The 17,878-nt window shown below is 43.5% G+C and overlaps 1 protein-coding gene and 1 long non-coding RNA gene across 6 annotated transcripts in view; both read right to left on the minus strand.

The window, feature by feature from the left end:
* The window catches only part of RAPGEF4 (Rap guanine nucleotide exchange factor 4), a 187,833-nt gene that overhangs the window by 102,750 nt on the left and 67,205 nt on the right, over positions 1-17,878 (minus strand). Inside the window, exon 1 of one of the 4 annotated variants that reach the window (XM_082230543.1) lies at positions 13,741-14,035. The exons of the other annotated variants lie outside the window; for them this stretch is intronic. The gene's annotated coding sequence lies outside the window, so the exon portion shown is untranslated. Of the gene's footprint in view, positions 1-13,740; positions 14,036-17,878 lie in introns of those variants that run through there. 4 annotated transcript variants of the gene reach the window in all.
* LOC309525681 lies at positions 3,364-15,007 on the minus strand. Of its 2 annotated transcripts, none has more exons than XR_014216491.1 (2): positions 14,536-15,007; positions 3,364-4,780 (listed from the first exon to the last, which is right to left on the minus strand). It is a non-coding gene; the product is annotated as an uncharacterized lncRNA (long non-coding RNA). The 2 variants fall into 2 exon arrangements; XR_014216492.1 differs by lacking the exon at positions 14,536-15,007 and adding an exon at positions 5,401-5,612.

Raw genomic sequence — 17,878 nt, forward strand, 5'->3', positions numbered from 1 at the left:
CGCCAGAAGCGGCTTAGTCATGCTGGCCACATGACCCGGAAGCTGTATGCAGGCTCCCTCGGCCAATAAAGAGATGACCGCCGCAACCCCAGAGACGGCCACGACTGGACCTAATAGTCAGGGGTCCCTTTACCTTTACCCTCCTTTGCAAAATCAACATGGTGATATATAACATGGATGAGAAACCTGTCTCCAACTTCCATCAGGCTAAGCAAGCATATCCAATGGTCAATGATACGGGAAACTGCGGTCCATCAACATTTGGAGGACCACAGGTTCTCCATACCTGGGCCATCCCTTGTACAGGGTATAATTAACCCAATAGACAGTTATTGAATACCAGCACGGGTTTAGGGATGCAGATAAGCCCACGACATCATTAAAAAAGCACATGACTAAGCCCTTCAAAATGGCTAGGAAGGCTTCCCATTTCTAACCCACCAGAAATGAGAGATTTTTTTTGTCTAAACCAAAGATATGATGTGTGAACATATCAAAAATAGATCAGTGCTTCTGTACCCTCATAAATTTATTTATTTATTCCCCTTTGGATCACTTAACAGTTACATCAATTGCCCATCAATTTCACTTCGATATCATACTGTTTTGCCCAGCATATTTTATTATTTGTTTCAAGTTTGAATAATAACAACAACAACAACAACAACAACGATGATGATGATGATGCAACAGGTGTATGTTTCCTACCCAACATGTTACTTATATTGTTTATATTTAAAGTAGTTTATCATGCTTAAATATGTAAGGGGAACATTGAAAACAGCTAATACATAAGTATCTTCCAACTGGTAGCAATATGAGAGAGAATCACATCACACTAAGCGAAACCATGGCTCAGTTTGAATGTGTGGGATTCTGGAGTGGAGTTTGCAGCCTGCTTGCTCCCCCATGATCCTTTTCCCTGCTGTGCTGAGCTCAGGGGTGTACCTAAGGATTGGGTAAGTTGGCCCCCGCCAGGGCGCAGAACCGGGGGAGCACAAAAATCACCTAGGAAGGCAGCCAGATGGACCAACAGAGGAAGAGGAAGATGAGGAGGAGAGCCAGAGAGGAGCAGAAGCAACCCCAATGGCTGTGTCACTGGTGGAGCACAAAAGGCGACGAAAAGCAAACTTTTTGAGTTTTTGATCCATGATCTCTCCCGGCACCAATTCAGCTCCTTACCAAGGGTGCAAAGGAGCCAAGTTATGCCTCTGGCTGAGCTAAGATTTGCCTGAGCATGATGTGCAAACCAGGCCATGTGCACTATGGCTACACACAACAATATCTAGAGCCAGCGACCACTTGGCAACAGCACAGAACCTACAAACAGAATCAAGATTTCATAGTTACAAGTGCTACAGGGTTTTTTCCCTGCCAACTCAAACGGAAGAGGGGTGCGAGGTAGCTAGCAACTCAAAAATATTGCTCAATGTTTGACAAATCCTGCAGATTCTCATTAGGAGACCTGAGAGGCAGTGATCTGGTTCCTTGCCTTAGGTGAAATGCCAGTCTCTGTTACATTTCAGGGACGCTGGCAAAAAAAAAAAGTAAGACTCCTACTGCAACAGTCGGCCACCTGCTTCTGAAAAGCTAATTAAGGCAGTGACTCAACAGCTATAGGATATTTGTGCCTTGTTGAAAAGCAGCTGTTGGCCAAGGTGGAAAAATGGGGGGAGAGATGATAAATGCTTTCAGTAGCTAGATGCTTTTCTGGTCCCACTGCCCTGTGACATTTCATCAAACATTGCAAAATTAAGTTCAGTAGGGAGATAAATAATAATAAGCACTGCATTCAGGAAGGAAAAGCCAGATGCACCAATATAGGGTGGGTGGCACCCAGGCAGAGAGTAGTACATGTGGAGGAAAAACTAAGGGTCTTAGTAGACCACTCACTTAAAATGAGTCAGCAACATGGTATTGTCAATGTAAGACAGTCGGTGTAGTATAACTCTTCAAATGTTGGACTAGGCTCTCTGGGTTAAATAGGCAAGTCATTCTCTCTCTCTCTCTCTCTGCACAGGTTTGTTATGAGCAGTGCTTTTGGGGGGGGACGGATACCCCTAAACATTTTGTGAATCTTTGTTTGGCCTCATTGAGGGGCACTATTTCAATATGACTACCCCTAAACATTTTTTTTATATAGAAAAAAAAGCACTGGTTGTGAGGATAAAATGAGGCCACCTTGAGCTCTTTAGAAGACGTTGAGGTATAAATGGAGTAATAGTAGTAATGCTGAAACAGCAAACACAGTTCTAGACGGCAACAATGGGCATTTATAGTGACCAAATCATGAGAAATAATGTTGTTGTTTAGTCATTTAGTCGTGACCGACTCTTCGTGACCCCATGGACTAGAGCATGCCAGGCACTCCTGTCTTCCACTGCCTCCCACAGTTTGGTCAGACTCATGTTTGTAGCTTCGAGAAAACTGTCCAACCATCTTGTCCTCTGTCATCCCCTTCTCCTTGTGCCCTCAATCTTTCCCAGCATCAGAGTCTTTTCCAGGGAGTCTTCTCTTCTCATGAGGTGGCCAAAGTATTGGAGCCTTAGCTTCAGGATCTGCCCTTCTAGTGAGCATTCAGGGCTGATTTCCTTAAGAATGGATAGGTTTGGTCTTCTTGCAGTCCATGGGACTCTCAAGAGTCTCCTCCAGCACCATAATTCAAAAGCATCAATTCTTCGGCGATCAGCCTTCTTTATGGTCCAGCTCTCACTTCCATACATCACTACTGGGAAAACCATGGCTTTAACTATACAGACCTTTGTTGGTAAGGTGATGTCTCTGCTTTTTAAGATGCTGTCTAGGTTTGCCATCGCCTTTCTCCCAAGGAGCAGGCATCTTTTAATTTCGTGACTGCTGTCACCATCTGCAGTGATCATGGAGCCCAAGAAAGTAAAACCTCTCACTGCCTCCATTTCTTCCCCTTCTATTTGCCAGGAGGTGATGGGACCAGTGGCCATGATCTTCGTTTTTTTAATGTTGAGCTTCAGACCATATTTTGCGCTCTCCTCTTTCACCCTCATTAATCAGTTCTTTAATTCCTCCTCACTTTCTGCCATCAAGGTTGTGTCATCTGCATATCTGAGGTTGTTGATATTTCTTTGGGCAATCTTAATTCCGGCTTGGGATTCATCCAGCCCAGCCTTTCGCATGATGAATTCTGCATATAAGTTAAATAAGCAGAGAGACAATATACAGCCTTGCCGTACTCCTTTCCCAAGGAGAAATAATAGTGCCACCTTATTCTGCTTTAGTTGACTCTTACCCGGAGTGTGGTGTCCAACTGCTTTTCTATATGCACACATCATCTATATAAGATAATATTTTAGAGCAAATCACATCAATGGAGACAAATCGATCACCTCACTTTCAGAGGAGAGATTTTTATTTGGTACATATAGCTTTGGCACCAAATATCTGCACAACACCCTATTTTAATAACCAAGCAGTGATGTTTACTCCCAAATGAAGGGCAATTCTGCTTTCATAGATTTCTACCAACACCATAGACAGTTATTCCTTCTTTAATGCAGTAATGCATTACCTGCAATTCTGAAATCTGTGACCGACTAGCAGTGAAAGTAAAGGTTAAGGAAACGTTGACTTCCTTGTCCATTTTTACTTTTCCATTAATTCTCCCCATCCACCCCAGTTCTACACACACAGATACGAAGACATTCTGAACAAAATGTATATTTACATGAACAAGGTTTAGATCCATGTATACATGGAATCAGAGGCGTGATTTTCTTGTGAAACCACAAAAAAAGCGAAAACAAATCCAGCTACATAGATTTGCAATATATTTTGGCAGTTTTAGTTGATAAACGTGCCCCAATCGAAGGGACTCCAGTATAGCAAACACTTCTGCTGTGCAACTAAGATATGAAAGCCTAAACTAATCCATCATTTCCCTATGTTCTGTTTCCACTATACTTTACAACTTTTCCTGAATATTTTGGTTACGACACTATTATGTGTTTGCATTTTTAAGGATTACTTGTTTCTTCCACTTTTCAAGTGTTAGACCAATATTTGGGATGATGAGCGATATTAAGAATGCCTTGTTGATTTCACAGGGGAAAGGGGGGAAGGGAGGAAAAGAAGTAGAATGACAGGCGATATCATGGACTTATCATGAAAGTTTTGCCATTCATTTAAAATGATGTGTGGGTTGTAGCTTTTGGCCGTGACTGTGATTGCACGGCAAATGACTGGATCGTTAATCTCTCGTTTTGAAAGCAAGGCTTCTAAAATGTTTCCAGAATGAAACTGTATAAATCCAGGAAAATATAATAGCAAGTTTCCCCACCCCCTGAACTCTACTACTCATGTTAAATATTGGGCCTGTGAGTTCACCAGAACCATCGATACATATAAATACACAAATTACATTTTAATGTTGCTGCCATTTTTAATCACACACAGACTGACTCTCAAAGTGAAGGCGATTCAACTTTGACAATATCTGTAACAACTTTAACTTGGCACGTTGACATACTGCGTAACAAACATCACAGAGGAGTTGGTTTCAGTGGTTTCTTAAGTAAACGATACGCACAAGCGTCACAATTTACAAAACAGTACAATTTGCAGCAGCGGCAGCGGCAGAAGAAGAAGCCAAAAGCACAAAACAGTCAAATTTAAGGGGCAACAGCACAGAAAAACATAGGCCCATCCACCGGCAAAAGCTCCTTCAGGCTATAGTGGCAGCAAAAGTTCAATGCCTCCTTGCACCAAGAGTCCCATGAGGAAATTTGCCTTGTTCTAATTTTGGAATCTGGAAAAAAACACACACCAGGAAGGATTTTTATATATATATTTAAAAATAATAATGATATGTATATATCTGAAAAAGAATAATAATAATAATAATAATTTATTATTTATACCCCGCCCATCTGGCTGGGCCTCCCCAGCCACTCTGGGCGGCTTCCATAAAAACCAAAAATACAATAAAATATCACACGTTAAAAACTTCCCTGAACAGGGCTGCCTTCAGATGTCTCCTGAATGTCAGGTAGTTGTTTATCGCCTTGACATCTGCTGGAAGGGTGTTCCACAGGGCGGGCGCCACTACCGAGAAGGCCCTCTGCCTGGTTCCCTGTAGCTTGGCTTCTCGCAGTGAGGGAACCGCCAGAAGGCCCTCGGCGCTGGACCTCAGCGTCCGGGCAGACTGATGGGGGTGGAGACGCTCCTTCAGGTATACTGGACCGAGGCCGTTTAGGGCTTTAAAGGTCAGCACCAACACTTTGAATTGTGCTCGGAAACGTACTCGGAATCTCTTCAAAGAAAAATATTTTCCCTCAGTGTGAAACAAGAGAATTGCTAGTGACATGTCAAAAGTACTGAAGCAAAGGTGTGGCTTTTAACATCAATATGAAGATTAAGGCTAGTTACCCTGTCCCTGTGATGTTTAGGCCATGTCATCACACTGTGACACACCGTGACACTTGCGTGCCCACATCATTTGCTGTCACTGGTGGAAAAAAGCACATAGCGAAGGCCTGACTAAACATGACAGGAACTTTCAAAAGCCTCCCCACCCCTCATTTTCTAAAATGGCAAACAGAGTTAGTTCAGCCCTAAAATCAATTCTGCGCTATGCCTGCAAATCTAGGAAAGCCTCATAAATAAATGCTGTGACTATTTCAAACTGACTGCTGGGATTCTCTCCCCTCAGGGCAATTCACATGACCAAACTGATATTGTTGAGAATGTGGGTTAAGTGGATCGATGTAGAATTTGGCACAGGATGAAGCAGGCAAAATGGTAGCATCATGTGGACTAGGCACATGATGACGCAATCACAAGACCAAATCCCCCACAAACCTACTCTATATCTCCAAGCTCGCCAACACAGTAATTTTAATTGGTCCTTATTCACGGAGAGAACCGCAACTATCAGCTAAGCAGAGTTGAAGGATGCGAATAAAAAATTAAAATGTTATTCCGTCTGGCTGGGTCTTTGGGGAGATGGCCTAGGCAGGAAGCTGTCACGACAAATGAGCATGTACTGGCATACGTCTTAGTAAATCAAACCACAAGCGCACAAAAAGAGTTAGCTGGAAGGCTGGTGGAAAACATTGCTCAAAGCTGCAAATTTTAGATAACATTGGCTTTTGAAACAGCCAAAGCACTGTTTTGCTGCTGAACAAGGCTGCAAGGCTAGTATGTCTACTCAGAAGTAAGTCCCACTGAATTCAGGTAAGCAGGGCTAGGATTTGAAAGGGACTAGCATTTGCAAGGGACCAGGACTTTGCTAATATCTTATGCTAAGAAATAGCTCTAAGCAAACAACAAAGAGTCACTCTGAACTGGAGGCTCTCTATTTCATATTTCAGTAACATAAGCTGGAGTAATGCCAGGTGCTTTTGGCAAATCCTGCCCCACAAAATAAATCTCTTCTCTGCTTGCCTATCAAGGATACTCAAGTGAAAAATCACTGTACTGCTAGAACAATGCTTATTGACGCTTAACAGCAACAAGGAAACCAGTTACTAATGGGGCCCAAAACTAGGAACTTAAGAAGTAGCATGGCCTCCTTGCGGATGGGTGAATTTGTCGACTTGGGTTTCTTTCCATTTTTCTGCTTTCTAATTTTAAATTCCATTCTCCAGATTCCTGCATTCTTTGTGCATATTATTTGGTTGCAGAACTGCACCACAAAATTAGAAGAGCGAATGTCAAAAAAACAATGCCGGTTGCGTAGTAGTTTGCAAAATGTCAATTAGACCGTTTCTCAGTTAAACTTCATGAGACCCATTCTAATTCATTGTTTCTCTATCACATTTCTCTGCATACATGAAGGGTGGAAAAATGAACCTTGAGATTCTCAGGAGTCCAGTGGCAACCCAATAAGGTTTTTAAAACTGTGTGCAGCATGTAGGGCTTTGTGGCCCACCTTGAGTTCATTATTTGCTGAAATGTGACCACCACTAAAAAGCCTCTGCTACGTTTCAGAAATGTGCCCTTTTGTTTCTACATGAAAATTTTATCTGTCTTTCTGTACAGTGCAGAAATTCAGCAGTACTAGAGTGGTGTTGCTCTGTACAGGAGAAGGCATGCATGCAGGGTGTAGAATTAAAGCAAGCAGCAGCTATCAAGGCACCCCACTCTGCAGCCAGGTGCAAAGTCAGCAGAGATGCTGGTGGCAATTCCAGATTATGTTTTGCCACGTCCATAAACCTGAATCTATACAGGCATCCCCAAAAGCATCTCACTTAGACAAGCAAAAAAATCAAAGCATCCCCAGCTCTTATAGTCCCAGTACAGCATTAATACTGACATCGCTTAATGGCGACTGCACAGAGATAAGGAGGAAAGGTTAGGATGTGTCTGGCTGTAGATGTGTAATCTCAGCCCTCCTGAGGGAATGGTCCAAAACCTTTGACCTCCCCAGATGCAAGAGAAGTGCTGTTATCTTAGCTCTTCTGCAAAGGTCCTCCTTGCATTACATTTGCCTGTACAGACACCTGATATTCATGGATATCTGTTGCCCTATACTGGGCACAGCTGTGAAAATGCACAACCATAAAAGAAGCTATCAAGCATCATATGAAAGTACAATGATATCATGGAATGGGCGAAAAGCCCCACAACCAGTATTAGGCACCAAATATTCCTTCCCTATCCCCACGAACCCAGGAAACTTAGCACACCGGCAGTTTCGTTCATGTACGGGGTTGCCAATAGCCCAGAAACGAAGCCCTGGTCTGCTGTTTCACGTCTTCCTTTAACAGAGATTTGATATGCAGGAACCCAAAGGGAAGGTTTTCAGGGATGGAACAAAACGTGGAGATTTGTTCATTGCTGCAGCTGAGGTTCTAGTTCAGAAGCTGGTAAGCCCATTAGAAATCCTATCACAGTGGCGGCTGCTTCTTCCAGGAGAGCCTAGAAATGTATTCTCAGCAAAGCAAATCTTTGTTGTGCATATTGTTTGCAGTTCTTTTGACATATGGTCATGAATACGTATGAACACTAGTTTTTTTTAAAAAAAGAAAAGCAATCATGACCATAGTAGCTATGGAGACACGATCCCAAACCCTTGAATCTTGATCTCAAATGACCCATAACGCATATAGACTGAACATATCAATTTATACAGGCATTATGGTAAAATCCACTACCGACCTGTTTTTGTCTCATGCCCATCTAATAACAGTGGCAACGACCTCTGCCTGGGGCTTTAGAAAGGATTAATGACTAACTGGTGTTAATAGCCTTTGGATGCATTTCAGCCATCAACTCTTCCAGCTCATCATTAATCCTAGGAGATGTGCTAGACACCATTCTGTCATTATTATTAAAACTTCATTTAAAAAAAAAGGAAGAAAAGAAATCCTCTGCACAGATGGGTGTAGCATAATTGGGAAAAGAATAATTGTCATTGTATATTGGGGGCAAGCGTTCACTGGGAACACGAAGTCTCATTATCAAGAAAGGGAAAGAAGGCTTTGAATGCTGAACCAAAAAAAGTGTCTGTAAGGACACTAGTAAACCTTGGCTTAGATAGCCCTGGCTCAGATGCTTGCCTTGCTAGCTCATCTTTTAACTTGGTGGAAGAGCTGGTCGCCTCTCACGTGCAATAATATGCCATTATAAAGCAAGCCCTGGTTGTTCTTGTGAAGGTTCACAACATGAGATCCTTCCTTCTCAAGAAAAGAGGGGGTATCCTATGAGTGGGGAACTTCTACTGAGTTCAAGATGGGCTTTCGACTGCAGAAAATGGATTCCGGTGTTATGGAAGTGATTTCCACTGCTTGGTTTAAACTGTGATGAAAACACAGTTAATCATTACCCATTGATTTTATTGCATTTTACTGTTGTTAGCTTTTATTGTAGACTGCTGGTAAAAAAAAACCTTTGGGTGAGTAGTAAGTCAGTGGTGGTGGTGCTGAATCAAATGGGAAGAAGGAAACTTTGGAGGAGAGGGCAACACGCCTGCTCTTCGACCATGCAAAAGGATCAGTCAGCCGAATGTCTAATGTCTAAACTGGGGGGCGGGGAGAGAGAGATACTGAATATAGCATTGACACGGATCCTCTGACTTCAGTGTCATTTGTTAAAATGCAGATTGTGTATTTTCACACAAAGGCAAGCAGAACAAAATATGAATCTCCAGGGTATGGTCTGAAAGTCCATTAGGCCAGCATCTTGCTAAAGCTAGGCAGGTCTGGATCTGGTCAATACATGGATGGGAGACCATCCAGAGAACCTGGCATTGGTGCGAGCTTAGGATATCATTTCACTCATCAGATGATGTAGCCTCTAGTCCACAAAAGGTTTCGCCTTTTCAGGGCACAAGACTCCACAGATTTTCCATGTCAGGAGGAAACATCTGCCATCCCCAGCTGCACTATGTTCATAAAGCCATTTTCGTGGAATGAAACTAAGCAGGCCAGACATTTTCTTTTGCCATACTGTTCCTGCCACCCCCAAGGCACAATGCGCTCGGCAACATACATGACAGTGACAGACCTGTCCTCCTGAATGCCCCATCACACATCAAAGCTGGGTGAGGGGTGCTCACCACTTCTCTCACCCTGGTGCCTCCATCTCAGGTCCTTTTCTCCCAACTAATCTCACTTCAGCATAGAATCCTGGGGGCTAGAGGAGAATATTGGGGCTCTAAATCAAACATATCCATTCTTAAGGAAATCAGCCCTGAGTGCTCACTGGAAGGACAGATCCTGAAGCTGAGGCTCCAATACTTTGGCCACCTCATGAGAAGAGAAGACTCCCTGGAAAAGACCCTGATGCTGGGGAAGATGGAGGGCACAAGGAGAAGGGGACAACAGAGGACGAGATGGCTGGATAGTGTTCGCAAAGCTCCCAGCATGAGTTTGACCAAGCTGCGGGAGGCAGTGGAAGACAGAAGTGCCTGGAGTGCTCTGGTCCATGGGGTCATGAAGAGGCGGACACGACTAAACGACTAAACCACAACAACAAAACTACAGGGCTGGAGAGGGGCATTACCCTTCCCCATGGATACATCCCTTTGGTTCTTAACATCAGACTATCCTCCCAGCCATGCTTTCCTCATGGCAAGAGCAGACCTGCATTTCAGAAGGCAGGTCTGCAGCTGCCATGTCCAATTTGGGCCTGACAATCCAGAGCAGTTGGTCTTACACATGCAAATTGCCTTCGTCCCTGCCAAAAGTAATCACACAACTGTTTAGAAAGTAAAGTTCTTCTCTGTCTCTAGATCAGAAAAAGGAGGTGGTCAAATTCATCCCAAACAGGAGTATGGTGTCTGAAGCCTACTAGCGGCCTCCATGCTGAATTACATTGACAAATGTCCGTTTCCAGTTTTCCTGTTATATTTCACACAGGGTTGAGAAATGCATACCACACAAAAGGATTCTTCCGGCGACAGTCTTTACAGGATATGCTAGACAGGCAGGATAACATTAACACATATAAATCTTTTCAGTAGTAGCTGGCCTTGAACTCAGAACCTTTTGGGCTGTAGCTAGGAATGCAACCCTGCTATTAAAACAGAATATTCTCCAAAAGACTTCCCCTCCCCGCAAAGATACAGCCGTACCTTGGAAGTCGAACAGAACCCGTTCCAGAAGTCTGTTCGACTTCCAAAATGTTCGGAAACAAAAGTGCGGCTTCTGATTGGCTGCAAGAAGCTCCTGCAGCCAATCGGAAGCCGCGGAAGCCCCATCGGATGTTTGGCTTCCTAAAATAGTTCATAAACCAGAACACTCACTTCCAGGTTTGCGGTGTTCGGGAACCAAAACGTCCAAGTACCAAGATGTTCAGGATCCAAGATATGACTGTACTTGAAAATCACCCAGGCTGACTAATCTTGTCTCAGCAAGAGAGACAATATTCTGCTACTGTTAACCCAATGTCTCTCTCTCCATTATCTCTGTCCTTGCTTACAGCCTGTTTTTGTTCCTCGGCTTCTCCTGCTCACACTATCAGGCTTGCACATCTTTTCCAGACACTCAGCTTCCAATTCCCTGGAAAGGATCTCTTGACCCTAACTTGAACTCCTGGCACCATCTGGTTTAACACCCTGAACTGCTGACCCACGTAGTTGATTTAACAGTCTTCAGTCAGTGCCTCTTGAACTTCACTTGCGCAGGGTCACGATGCATAACACTGGCAAATTTATGGCAACGCTGACAGAAGCAAACAGGAACACATCTGTCTTATTATGGACCTCAGTGATAACATCCCATTAAAAAAAGGAGGAGGGACAGAAAACGAAAGCAGTACCCTCATTTTGTCAACCCAGTTCTGAAGAAAGACTTGAGAATGAACAAGTTTATTTAGTATTGTAAACGAAAAGACAACGGTCCCCGCCATGTGGAACGCATTCGTTATTTTATGAATAACAAGTAAAATCGATGACTTTGTAACAGAATTTCCGTGACCAGTCAATCCAAATCATATGAGTGCTTCATCAAACCTCCCAAATTGAAGTAGACATTAATTGGGCTCAAGGAAGAGCCTGATGTCTCACATGACAGTGAAGTAAAACACTCATTACATTTCGTAACCGTACATATGCCAGATTAGAACTTCTTGGGGGAAGTGGAGACTGAGTGGTTGTGGAAGTGTGTGTGTGTGTGTGTGTGTGTGTGTGTCCGCACGTGTGTGTGTGCATATTATTTATTATCATTTTTTTCATATCCCACCTTTTCCTCAAGGAGCTAAAGGTGATCACATGCTTCTCCCCCCCCAACACACATTCTTTATCCTCACAACAACCTTGCGTAGTAGGCTAGTCTGGCCTAAGGTAGGGTTGCAATAAGTCTGGAATTTCCCAGACATACTCTGAACACTGCAGTCGGATGCAATGCCTGGGCAGAAATTGGCAAAAATGTCTGGGAAAATCCAGATGTATGGCAACCCATGTCAGCAGGGTCGTTTTTGCTGATTTTCCTTTTTAAAAAAACTCAGCAACTTTTGGCAAAGCTAAGAAAAGCTCAGCAACTTTGGCCAAAAATAGCTCAACAATTTCACTTTTTGAAATATGGCAACCCTACCTAAGATCACTCTTAGGTGACCCACTTCGTAACTGAGTAGAGATTTGATCCTGGCTCCTCCAGATGTTAGGCACTCTTATGGCAACGCAACACAGACTGTGGGTACAGAGAATATTCTTTGAATTCCTTTCCTTCCACTATTGTGGAAGATACTGGACCGAGATGACCTAATCAATCAGTGTCTCTAAGCACGCGGTCTCCTAGGAAACTCTTAAGGTATGAGTGAGTATGTTAATAAATATATGTAACATGTGTGGTTTTTTTCCAAGTTAGAGCTGTTACCTAAGACACAAGCTGATGGTTCTCCCAGGAACAGGAGAGCAGCTCATCTTAAACTGAAAGACGCAATGCTTAGATGGAGAAACCAAAATCAGGAGTTACTCAAGGCCAGGTGGAACCTTACTGGCTCCAGAAAACTCCCTGTCCACTTTCAGGGTGGCACTGCAGAGCTGTCAAAATCAAATCAGCAGTTTCTTCTGCTTGTAAACGAAAACTCAGTAGTGCAAGGAATAAGGAAGCTGGGACCCCAACGACCACAACACACACTTCCTGTTTAGCACTACATTTGTTAAATCAAACTGCCACGGGAGCTCCAAACTCTAGACACAGCCTGGGACAACCACTGAGGTGACAACCATTCATTCTTATAACAGCCCTGCAGATATAGAGATCGTCTTTCATACTTTCCAGACTAGAAAACTGGAACCTGGGAAAATGCTAACACAGCCAGCCAGTGCATTCTTAAATGAGGTGAAATTAGAACCCACTTTCTCTATCCAAACAACACTTCATCCAATAAACTAACTGTTTTTCTCTTTCTTTCTTTCTTTCTGATGGCGAATACTGTGACTAACAGTATCATAACGACTTTTCCTAATGCCATAAAGGACATGTGCTCTTTAGATTTCAGCATTTAAGGTTCAAAAATTGCATTTTTGAACTAAAATCACTACCTCTGAATCTCTACAGCAAAACTCCATTTGTTTCCCTTTGCACTTGGCACATCTATTATTAAATCATGTTCTTCTGAAAAGTAGCGTCAGGCTTAGTTTTTTAAACATCTATTGAGAGCGGCGTTTTAGCTTAACGCAGGATAATATATTTGAGGAGTTTCAAATGCATTTATTTGCTACATACTGTGTGGTGATTAAATATGATAATCTAATCTGGTTGCTTTGGAGGATAGGAACCAGCGTGAAATCAAATCTGTTCAAAAACTTCTTAAATGCAGATTTCATGTTGGCAATCAATAGTTCCTGTGCCATTTCCCTCCCTTCTCTCTTCTGTTGCAGATGTAAAAGTGATATTAAATACAACTGCTCCGTTTGGGGGGGTATGGAAAATACCTATACTACATTTTCAGAACCTAATTTTTTTTCTACAGAAAGCATCCTTTCATTAGCAAGCATTGCCAAGAATAAAACACTTATAACATTGGTGCACTAACACACACACACAGAGGCATTACTCTTTCTTCTCAAGTATTTTCCCCACTAATTTGCAGCATTAAAAAATTGAGAATTAATGGGGGTGGGGGGAAATATCCAAACTCCTCTGGCTAAGCACAAAGAAATGTTAAAATGGAAAACTCCGATTCGTTAGTCAAGCAATGCCAATTACATATCAAGAAGGCATGAGCTCAAATAGAGCAAAAGTGAAAAGAACAAGATTCAATTAGAAAATAAAGCTGAGCCTGCCGCCCCCCCACCTATATGAAATTTCAAAAACTTACACTGTAGTGTTCTTATCAGTCCAACCCAGCAAGCAGCCTTAAAAGTGAATTTTAGAGTTTGCATCCATGCTCCATTCTTAATGATGTGACTGTTCAGGCACATGGTCGAGTAGCACTCAGCTTCTCCCTTGGTGATGTACGAGAGGCGAGCTCTGCTGATTTATCTAGTCTTTCTGCTGCAGATTAGCACTAATGTTTCTGCCTCTGCATCCTACCTTTCTTTTAAGCGAGTGGCTCTGCATTACCATTGGCAATCCAAATTAGACAGCCAATGCAGCATAGATTTCTCTCTGTCTCTCTCTCTCTCTCTCTCTCTCTCTCTCTCTCTCTCTCTCTCTCTCTCTTTCTCCCCACCCAGTCCATCCCCTATGAAACAACTGATAGGTATACAAGAAATCACACTGTTTGGATGTATTGATTCTCACTTCCAATTTCCCTGCTGGGAAAGAAGTAGTCACCATAGGTGCCCTTCCCTTCCTGCAAAAGAAGGCTGCTGTGGTTCGAAGGTCTGTTTGCGATTTATTCTTCTGAAATATATTTAGCTTAGACAGATGGTCTCGGGCAAATAATTTGCATGCAGAAACTCAGGAATTTTGATATGTGTAACTCATTGATAATAGCCATACACATTCAGATTTACTATTTGCTCAGTGTAATAGTGTTTTGGGGAAACCGGATACAAAGTGGGTCAGGCTTTAATGCATTTAACATCCATTAGCGGCCATGAGCTCGTGCTCATAAATAGGTTTTATTTAATTACACTGCACAGGATGCATAGGCTACACACTCACTCACTCTCTCGCTCAAATCCACTTCCTCTTGCCCTGCTCGCTTTGGAACGTCTGACATTTCAAAGTTTGCTGCAAGTTGCTCTTCTTAAGAACTGTCCTCACGGCTGATGTTTTACACTGCGCCTCCGAAGATGCCAACAAGTTTACTACAGCAATTAGCAAAGGACAAAGTGAATGAACCGCTGCCACGTTCTTCCAGGCTTTCGAGTAATCAAGGAGTGTCCTAGCAATAAGGGACCATATTTTATTCATGATGTTTTCAGGCCAAGACACCACAAGATTGTTTTTTTTTAAGTTTAAAATTTTCATAAGCACTCTCAAACACTCAAGTAATAGAAAATGCCCCACAGCTTTTATTCATTTCAAAATCTGAACAGCCTGACAACTTTGCTCCCTGTCTAAATCAATCCATACCACGCTTCTGCCTAGTTTAATTGCTCCCCACCCCTCCTGCTATAAATCTGAAGCTGAAGGAAACAGACCTGCTCTGTGAATAACAGCAAATGTCCAGTTGACATGAGATGATCTTCAAGGCATCAGTGTTGTTGTATGAACTCTTGTCCATACAGAGAGCTTGTGCAGTGCTGTGGTCAGAGTGTAGGACTAGGTAAAAGGTAAAGGTAAAGGACCCCTGGACGGTTAGGTCCAGTCAAAGGAGACTATGGAGTTGCGGCACTCATCTCGCTTTCAGGCTGAGGGAGCTGGCGTTTGTCCACAGAAAGCTTACTGGGTCATGTAGCCACCATGACTAAACCGCTTCTGGCACAATGGAACACCGTGAAGGAAACCAGAGTGCACAGAAATGCCGTTTACCTTCCCACCACAGCGATACCTATTTATCTACTTGCGCTGGTGTGCTTTCAAACTGCTAGGTTGGCAGGAGCTGGGAGAGAGCAACAGGAGTTCACACCGTCATGGGGAGTAGAACCACCAACCTTCTGATCAGCAAGCCCAAGAGGCTCAGGGGTTTAGACCACAGCACCACCCGCATCCCTGACCTGGGAGTAAATCCTATTGAACACAGTGGGACTTAATCCTGAGAAACGCAGCACAGCATTGTAACAAAACGAATAAAGTGAGAAAGAGCTAAAGCTCCCAAGAATTGATTCTTCCTTCTTGACTTTCTTGCTTAACTTCCAGGGTGCTCTTGTCAGAGAGGGTCCACTGATGGATGTGGTTTAGACCACAGTGCATCCCAGTGTAGGACTAAGGCTAGGGAAACTTCATTCAAGTCCCTTACTGTGTGATTTCAGGCCAGCCTCTCTCAGCCAAAGCTACCTTGCAGGGCGATTGTTGCAATGATAAAACAACATATTCTGCCTCAAGACCCTTGGAAATAAGGCAGGATGAAAATGTGTGTTAAATAAATAAATATACATTTAAGAGTTGAGAAGATCAGCGCGGCCTCGATTATTGCATGTAACAATCTTGCAAAAACAAAAAAAAGCAGAGAATTACCAAAATGGTAGCTTTTCAAAATGCACCATGAAGTGTTGTTGTTGTTGTTGTTGTTGTTGTTGTTGTTGTTGTTGTTGTTGTTGTTGTTGTTGTTAATCTTTCAACTTCCTCAAATAGTAACAATAAAGAGATTTAGCACCTTTTATCCCAACACCAGAAGAATCTTATGAATGTACAGAAGGATGTCCTCACTCCCGTCTTGAATTACAGCCTCTCAGTTCGGCAGATTTCCAGCAACTGACAACAACTAGCAATGCTGCACAATTCTAGGGGCAGGAGATTCGGCGGAATACTGTAACCGGCTGAGATTGCCGGGGAGATGTTGGCTTTGTCAGAGCAAGTTATCCAAACAGAAATTAGTTCTGGCCACGAGAGGGGAGTGGGAGGAGAGAAATAATTTCTGCTCTTGCAGCAAACGTGTCATGGGATCTGTAGTGGCTGGAAGCAAAGAAGATCTTCCCTGTTTTACAATCCCTTTGAAGATACCATTAAATAGCAGGAGTGGCAGAGCACATGCCTGCCCACTGTTTCATGTGAGACCCACTTTCCCAACTTGCTTGTCGCCCCCCCCCCCGGCTTTCTTTAAAAAAGCCAAAGGAAGCTCAGCTTTTATGGGTCTGTTCTGTACCTAATTCGTTTACCAGGCATCAGGACGCACAAGATTTCCACGTTGCATATGTGAACTCCCTTATCTAGACTGAAATGCAAGGTAACAGATGGCAGGGGAGGCCAATGGGGCTTGTTGTTGTTGTTTAGTCATTTAGTCGTGTCCGACTCTTCGTGACCCCAGGGACCAGAGCATGCCAGGCACTCCTGTCTTTCACTGCCTCCCGCAGTTTGGTCAAACTCACGCTGGTAGCTTCGAGAACACTGTCCAACCATCTCGTCCTCTGTCGTCTCCTTCTCCTTGTGCCCTTCATCTTTCCCAACATCAGGGTCTTTTCCAGGGAGTCTTCCCTTCTCATGAGGTGGCCAAAGTATTGGAGGCTCAGCTTCAGGATCTGTCTTTCCAGTGAGCACTCAGGGCTGATTTCCTTAAGAATGGATAGGTTTGATCTTCTTGCAGTCCATGGGACTCTCAAGAGTCTCCTCCAGCACCATAATTCAAAAGCACCAATTCTTTGGCAATCAGCCTTCTTTATGGTCCAGCTCTCACTTCCATACATCACTACTGGGAAAACCATAGCTTTAACTATACGGACCTTTGTTGGCAAGGCGATGTCTCTGCTCCGTTGGGGCTTACCAGAAGTTAGAATGGGAGGGGCAGAGTGGCAGGGAGGTGGGCGCTGTCTGAAGGCACCAATGAAGAAAATACAGCATTTCCGCTGCTGGGTAATGTGCACTCAGGTTAAGCACCGCTGCCCATCCCACAATGTCGGTATTAGAAATCCACATGAATGCTAGCACAAATGGAGAATAAGCATGCTCAACATTGGGTAGACAACCATCCTACCAATCAGATACATTCCAACCCTACTATGGAGAATATAGAAGATTCTTTCTCCCCTTCATTTGCTGCTGCCACTGCAGGAAGTGTGAAAACAAAGCCTGCGTCTTACACATGTGCCTGTTCCCCGAGCAGAATTTAATCCCCACTCGTCGGCTGATAAATGGGGGCTGTATCCTACTGCATCGGCTGCAGGGACCCGCAGCCAATGTGGGATTGAACCCCACCCTCCCGCTGATCAGCTGACACCACAAGTGCAGGGCTAAGAGAACAAACAAATAAAAAACATACAGTGATACCTCAATTTTTGAACAGCTTAGTTCACAAACAACCTGGAACCCGAACGCTGCAAAACCGGAAGAAGGTATTCCAGTTTTTGAACTTTTTCCCCAGAAGCCAAACTTGCTCCGTTTTGAGTCCCCCTATGTTTCCTGTTGTACTG

This window comes from Podarcis vaucheri, assembly GCF_965113315.1.
Source record: "Podarcis vaucheri genome assembly, chromosome: 1".
NCBI classification, from domain to species: domain Eukaryota; kingdom Metazoa; phylum Chordata; class Lepidosauria; order Squamata; family Lacertidae; genus Podarcis; species Podarcis vaucheri.